Consider the following 7,780-nt stretch of genomic DNA (forward strand, 5'->3'; position numbering starts at 1 on the left):
CCACCCCTCTACCCCCCCCTTTCGTCTCCTTTCCCCTCCCCCTCACCCTCTGAAGACCTTCTCTATCTTCCTCCCCAATCCCCTTCCCTCTCCTTTTTCCCTCTCCCTCCCCCTTCCCCCTCCCTCCCCCCTTCTTCCTTCTTCCCCTCTCCTCCCCCCCCCCCCCCCCCTCTCTTTCCCCCTTTCCTCCCCCCTCCTCTCTCTCCCTCCCCTCTCTCTCCCCTCCCCTCCCCCCCTCCCTCCACCTCCCCCTCCTCTTCGCCCCTCTCTCTCCCCCCCCTTTCCCTCTCTCTCCTCTCTTTTCCTCCCCCCTCTCTCCCCCTCTCTCCCCCTCTTCCTCCTCTCTCTCTCTCCCCTTCCCCTCCCCCTCCCTCTCTCCCCCTCTCCCTTCTCTCCTCCCCTCTCCCCCCCCTCTTCCTCTCTTCCTCTCTCTCCTCTCCCCCCCTCCCTCCTCCCCCTCTCCCCTCCCTCCTCCTCCTCCCTCCCCCTCCCCCCTCCCTCTCCCCCCCTCCCCTCTCCCTCCCTCTCTCTCCCTCCCTCTCTCTCTCGCTCTCTACACTCCCTTTCTCTCTCCATCTCTCTCTCTCTCAATCTCTTCAAAACTCTCTAAAAACCTTCTCAAAAGTTTCTGAAAACTTTTCAAAACTCTCTTAAACTGTCTCTCACACTAATTCCCTCCTCTCTCTCTCCCCCTCTCTCCCTCTCTTCGCTCCCCCCTTCCTCCCCCCTCCCCCTCTCTCTGGTCAATGTGACTGGCTATGCGTCAGTATAGATAGGGTGGTTATGGGGTAAAGGAGCAAATTAATAATATTAATATAATATCAAGGGGGGTAATTAGCGTGAGTGCGGGGGGGTGGATAGTTTAGTGTGTGTGTGACGCTACATGCCGCCCCCCCCCCCCCCCCCCCCACACAACCGCACGTTGGTGGGACACACCCAACGGGTCTGCACGTGGTCTAGTAATTTATAAAGTTGCAAGAACATGTCTGTTGTGTCAACAAAATAATAGAGGGAAGTTGCCTGTAAAATTTGATCACAGACCACAACCTGAAATGCGCTTTGAGATTTGCACTGCTGTGCACCTGCTGGCACTGCCATAACCGTGACGATTGGGCAATGTACTTGCCGCAGGTGAAGCAGCCATAGGGCTTCTCGACTGTGTGCACCAGCCGGCGGGTCCCAGCCGGCTCGGGTACTGCCAGGCCTTGCCGCACACGTCGCACTCATAACTCTTCTCCTTGTTGTGCCACGGCAAGTGGTCCTCTACCGAAGCGCAGCCCCTCGAAGCACAGCTCACGCCCCGAGCTGATTGTGGAGGGGGGGGATGGGTGGGGTCACCGGCAACCTGGCTGCCCACAATAGCCGCTCATGTTCCCGTCTCTCCGTCCACAGCAACGGCTCCTAAACCCTGCAGGAGGGGAACACAGAGAGTCAACAAGCTGGCAGACAGGACATTACTAACGCATGAACATTGTTAGTACTTGAACGGAGGGAGGGAAGGGGGCGGGCGGGGTTGAGTGGGGCAGGTGGAGGGGAGCGAGGGGTCTGAGGGAGGGGGGCGAGGAGGGGTTGAGGAGGCAAGTGGGAGAAGAGGGGCCGCACTGACCTGAGGCGCCGAGTGTCCGGGCACGGCGTGAAGCTGCCACCTGCACGTCCACCAACCAGCTGCCCTGTGCCGTTACATACCCCGCCTTGTGCCGTGACTTCTGCCACAAGCTTGGCTCTCAGGACCGGCTCCTGACATCACCCCCAATCCGAGGGGGACTGCCGGCACTGCCCCACCGGTCATTGGCACTGAGTCGCGTAGGGGGCGGCATGCAACTTGCGAAAAAGGTCACAGAGTGCTGGAGTAACTCAGCCGGTTAGGCAGCATCTGTGGGGAATGTCGATAGGTGACGTTTCACAGAAACATAGATAACAGTGGCAGGAGTAGCCAATTCGGCTCTTCGAGCCAGCCATTCAATATGATCATAGCCTAACATCGGTAGTGGGGAAACTGCTAGAGTCAGTTATTAAAGATGGGATAGCAGCACATTTGGAAAGTGGTGAAATCATTGGACAAAGTCAGCATGGATTTACAAAAGGTAAATCATGTCTGACGAATCTTATAGAATTTTTCGAGGATGTAACTAGTAGCGTGGATAGGGGAGAACCAGTGGATGTGGTGTATCTGGACTTCCAGAAGGCTTTCGACAAGGTCCTACATAAGAGATTAGTATACAAACTTAAAGCACATGGCATTGGGGGTTCAGTATTGATGTGGATAGAGAACTGGCTGGCAAACAGGAAGCAAAGAGTAGGAGTAAACGGGTCCTTTTCACAATGGCAGGCAGTGACTAGTGGGGTACCGCAAGGCTCAGTACTGGGACCCCAGCTATTTACAATATATATTAATGATCTGGATGAGGGAATTGAAGGCAATATCTCCAAGTTTGTTGATGACACTAAGCTGGGGGGCAGTGTTAGATGTGAGGAGGATGCTAGGAGACTGCAAGGTGACTTGGATAGGCTGGGTGAGTGGGCAAATGTTTGGCAGATGCAGTTTAATGTGGATAAATGTGAGGTTATCCATTTTGGTGGCAAAAACGGGAAAGCAGATTATTATCTAAACGGTGGCCGATTGGGAAAGGGGGAGATGCAGCGAGACCTGGGTGTCATGGTACACCAGTCATTGAAGGTAGGCATGCAGGTGCAGCAGGCAGTAAAGAAAGCGAATGGTATGTTGGCTTTCATAGCAAGAGGATTTGAGTATAGGAGCAGGGAGGTTCTACTGCAGTTGTACAGGGTCTTGGTGAGACCACACCTGGAGTATTGCGTGCAGTTTTGGTCTCCAAATCTGAGGAAGGACATTATTGCCATAGAGGGAGTGCAGAGAAGGTTCACCAGACTGATTCCTGGGATGTCAGGACTGTCTTATGAAGAAAGACTGGATAGACTTGGTTTATACTCTCTAGAATTTAGGAGATTGAGAGGGGATCTTATAGAAACTTACAAAATTCTTAAGGGGTTGGACAGGCTAGATGCAGGAAGATTGTTCCCGATGTTGGGGAAGTCCAGGACAAGGGGTCACAGCTTAAGGATAAGAGGGAAATCCTTTAAAACCGAGATGAGGAGAACTTTTTTCACACAGAGAGTGGTGAATCTCTGGAACTCTCTGCCACAGAGGGTAGTTGAGGCCAGTTCATTGGCTATATTTAAGAGGGAGTTAGATGTGGCCCTTGTGGCCAAGGGGATCAGAGGGTATGGAGAGAAGGCAGGTACGGGATACTGAGTTGGATGATCAGCCATGATCATATTAAATGGCGGTGCAGGCTCGAAGGGCCGAATGGCCTACTCCTGCACCTAATTTCTATGTTCTATGTTTCTATCCAGAATCAGGTCCCCGTTCCTGCTTTCTCCCGAAATCCCTAGATTATGTTAGCACTGATAGCTAAAACTAACTCTTTTGAAAATATCCAGTGAATTGTCCTCCACTGCCTTCTGTGGAGAATCCCACAGATTCACAACACTTTGGGCGAAAAAAGGGTTTTCCCCATCTCAGTCCTAACTCCCCCAACGTCGGAAACATCGACAGGTAGCCAATAGTTCCGAAACCTGAAACGTTGCACATTTTTATTCTCCAGCACGTTGTGCCTATCTTTCGCAGACATAAGGAACTGCGGATGCTGGTTCATACACAAAAAGATACAGAATGCTGGAGTAATATAGCAGGTCAGGCAGCATCTCTTGTCAATATGGATAGGCGTTGACATTTCAGGTCTGCAGCAGAAGAATCGAGACCAAAAAATGTCCCCTTTCCGTGTTCTCCACAGACGCTGCCTGTTCTGCTGAGTGACTGCAGCACTGTGACCTTCTTCCCTTAATGTTTTTCACCCCACATATGACTCTGTGGAACGGCATGGGCGGTGACTTAAGTGCGCCGTGCGTGCGGTTGACATAACGGCGCAAGTAGCTCATGTGCGGGCGGGAGCAAAGATCTTATAGCTCCGCTATAAGATCTTTGGGCGGGAGGCTCGTCGCCGTGCCCGGATGATCGGCGCCGCCAAAATGGCCTACCCCTTATTCTTAAACTGTGACCCCTGGTTCTGGACCCCAGCGTCGGGAAAACTTTCCTGCATCTAGCCTGTCCTATCCTTTGACAATTTTATACGTTTCAATAAGATTCCCTCTCATCTTTCTAAATTCCAGCGAATACAAGCCCAGTCGACACATTCTTTCATCATATCACAGTCCCGCCATCCCGGGAGCTGCACTCACTCAATATCAAAAATGTCCATCCTCAAATTTAGAGACAAAAATGCACACAATACACCACGTGTGGGCTCATCAGGGTCCTGTACAACTGCAGTAGGCACTCTTTGCTCCTAGACTTGAATCCTCTCACAATGAAGGCCACCATGCTATTCCCTTTCTTCACTGCCTGTTGCACCTGCATGTTTACTTTCAGTGACTGATGTACAAGGACACCCAGGGCTCGTGGCATCTCCCCTTCTCCTAATATTGGTTCATTACCGTTTTGTGTACCGAGATACGGGTGTCAGGGTTTATGGGGAGAAGGCAGGAGAACGGAGTTAGGAGGGAGAGATAGATCATCCATGATAGAATGGTGGAGTTGACTTGATGGGCTGAATGACCTAATTCTGCTTTCACCTCTGACCCTATACAGGGAGAAACCTTGTCTCTGCACTGGAGTCACACAAGTCTTGCAGCTAACGTTATTCCCTTCATCCCGTACCCTGCAGACGGATCGATTGTGATCATGTGTTGTCTTTCTGCTGACCGGTTAGCAAGCACCAAAAACGCATTTCACTGTACCACGGTACACGTGACAATAAACTAAACTCAACGTTGAATTCTCCCAATTTTGCTTGAACGTTGAATTCTCCCAATTTTGCTTGAACGTTGAATTCTCCCAATTTTGCATGAAAGTAGAATTCTACCAATTTTGCTAGCCCTTACTGTCTCCTCCCCTTCCTTAACACTCAAGCTGTCTCCTCCCATCCCCCCCGCCCTCGGGCTCCTCCCTTTTTCCTTCCTTCTCCCCCTCACCCAAGAGATCTTTGGTCTGAAGAAGGGTTTCGGCCCGAAACGTCGCCGATTTCCTTCGCACCATAGATGCTGTTGCACCCGTTGAGTTTCTCCAGCAATTTTGTGTACCTTCGATCTTCCAGCATCTGCAGTTCCTTCTTGAAAACTAAATTCAACCCCCCGGCCGCGCCGAGGCTGGCTGACCGGAGACGCTGCACCGCGGCCTCCCGCCGCCAGGTAGGCGTTAAGGCGGAGGACCAGAGACGCTGCACCGCGGCCTCCTGCTGCCAGGTAGGTGCTAACGTTGGAGGACCAGAGACGCTGCACCGCGGCCTCCTGCCACCAGGTAGGCGCTAACGTTAGAGGACCAGAGACGCTGCACCGCGGCCTCCTGCTGCCAGGTAGGCGTTAAGGCGGAGGACCAGAGACGCTGCACCGCGGCCTCCTGCTGCCAGGTAGGTGCTAACGTTGGAGGACCAGAGACGCTGCACCGCTGCCTCCTGCCGCCAGGTAGGCGATAACGTTGGAGGACCAGGGACGCTGCACCGCTGCCTCCTGCTGCCAGGGAGGCGCTAAAGTCGGAGGACCAGAGACGCTGCACCGCGGCCTCCTGCCGCCAGGTAGGCGATAACGTTGGAGGACCAGGGACGCTGCACCGCCGCCTCCTGCCGCCAGGTAGGCGCTAAATTCGGAGGACCAGAGACGATGCACCGCGGCCTCCCGCCGTCAGGTAGGCGTTAGAGTCGGAGGACCAGAGACGATACGCTGCACCGCCGCCTCCTGCCGCCAGGTAGGCGCTAAATTCGGAGGACCAGAGACGATGCACCGCGGCCTCCTGCCGCCAGGTTGGCGCTAAAGTCGGAGGACCAGAGACGATGCACCGCCGCCTCCTGCCGCCAGGTAGGCGCTAAAGTCGGAGGACCAGCGGACGCCTAGAGGTCCTTCACCCTCACTCACTGACGTCTCCCCCTCCCCGCAGGACTCGGGCTCCGGCCGCAGAATCGCCCTCGCGTTGGGAGGAGGGGGTGGGTGATGGACGCGGGCCCGAGCGGCGGCTGTTCCCATCCGAGCACGGGCGCAGAGCGGCCCATGTGACACCCGCGGACCAAAGATCCTATTGCGGAGGTTGACAAAAATGCTGGAGAAACTCAGCGGGTGCAGCAGCATCTATGGAGCGAAGGAAACAGGTGACGTTTCGGCTGCTGCACCCGCTGAGTTTCTCCAGATTTTTGTGTACCTTCGATTTTCCAGCAACTGCAGTTCCTTCTTAAACACGTCCTCTAGCGGAGTTCTGCTATAGGATCTTTGATCTGCACTTCCTTCTTAAATAACATCCTCTAGCGCAAAGATCATATAGCAACCAAAGATCCTATAGCAGAGCAAGATAGGCTACTCCTGCTAAATGCAATGGACTGACGTGTAGTACGCTATGGAGGGGATCATGGGCATTTTTCCACTCCCATTTTAGCAACCTGAGCCTACCTAACCCGACCCGACTCGCACTGTAATCAATGTTGCGGGGCAACAGTTTGTGTGGGTCAGATTCATAAATCTGTCAGTTCAAACTTCTTGTCAAGAATAAAATTGGCATACACCAAGTTGGCCTCCACCCATTCATCATGCTCCCTCAAGCAGTCTCCCTCCCATCCCTAACACCCAAGCTGGCTTCCTCCCTCCCCTTACACCCCATGTTGGCTTACACAAATACCCCTTACTAGCTACATCCGATCCCTTACTCCCCACTGCTGACTGAAAACGATCCCTTATTCCTCCAGTTTGGCTTACTCCCATTTTCTTACTCCCACCACGCTGCCTACCTCCATCCATTACTCCCCCAAGCTGGCTAACACGCTTCCCTCTTACTCCCATAGCAGCCTTCCTCACATTCGCCTTATTTTCCACCAATCTGGCTACTTCCAATCCATTACTCCACCAAGTGGCATCTTGCCATTCGCCGCATTCCAACACGCTGGCTACATCCCATCGCTTGGTCCCCGCCCCAAGCTGGCTTCCTCCCTTCCTGTACTCCCCAAGTTGCTTTCTTCCTACCCCTTATTCCCCCCAGATGTCTTCCTCCCATCCCTTACTCACCCATACCTGCTTACTCAGATTTCCCTTACTTCCTCAAACTATCTGCCTCCCATCCCTTAATCCACCAAGCTAGCTATCTCCCATCCATTTCTCCCCATCTCTCTTCCTCCCATCCCTTACTCCCCCAAGCTCGATACCTCCTAATCCCTTCGTCCCCAAGCTGGCTACCTCAAATCCGTTACTCCCCCAAGTTGCCTTCCTCCAATCCCTGTTCCCACCGTTGGGTTTCGACCATTTTACATTACTCACCCAGGCTTACTACCTCCCATTCCTTACTCCCCTAAGCCGGCTCACTCCCAATCCTAACTCCCCCAAGCTGGCTGCCTCCCATCCCCATGTTGGCTACGTCCCATTCCCCTTACTACCCCAAGCTGTCTACCACCCACTCCCCTTACTACCCAAAGCTGGCTACCAAGCGGGGATCATGTCACAAGCCTCCGCGTGGCGATCCCTGGAAGCAACGACACGATGTACGATGTTCTGTCAACATGTTGGACGACGACATAAGCCATCATTGTCTGACACATGAGCGAACGAACGTACCCAAGCTGGGAAACTCCCATTTCCCCTTACTACCCCAAGCTGGCTCCCTCCCCCCCCCCCCCCCCCAAGATGGAAACCTTCCGTCCCATGCTCCCACACGCTCGCCACCTTTCACCCC

At 53.7% G+C, this 7,780-nt stretch overlaps 2 long non-coding RNA genes across 2 annotated transcripts; one reads left to right on the forward strand and one right to left on the reverse strand.

Moving 5' to 3' along the window:
- Positions 1-897: 897 nt before the first annotated feature.
- LOC129715207 (uncharacterized) lies at positions 898-5,766 on the reverse strand. The gene is made up of 3 exons (XR_008726457.1): positions 5,158-5,766; positions 1,607-1,873; positions 898-1,408 (listed from the first exon to the last, which is right to left on the reverse strand). It is a non-coding gene; the product is annotated as an uncharacterized LOC129715207 (long non-coding RNA).
- Positions 5,767-5,819: 53 nt separating this feature from the next.
- LOC129715206 (uncharacterized) lies at positions 5,820-6,620 on the forward strand. The gene is made up of 2 exons (XR_008726456.1): positions 5,820-6,153; positions 6,245-6,620. It is a non-coding gene; the product is annotated as an uncharacterized LOC129715206 (long non-coding RNA).
- Positions 6,621-7,780: the final 1,160 nt, after the last annotated feature.

This window comes from Leucoraja erinacea, unplaced genomic scaffold, assembly GCF_028641065.1.
Source record: "Leucoraja erinacea ecotype New England unplaced genomic scaffold, Leri_hhj_1 Leri_1059S, whole genome shotgun sequence".
NCBI classification, from domain to species: Eukaryota; Metazoa; Chordata; class Chondrichthyes; order Rajiformes; family Rajidae; genus Leucoraja; species Leucoraja erinaceus.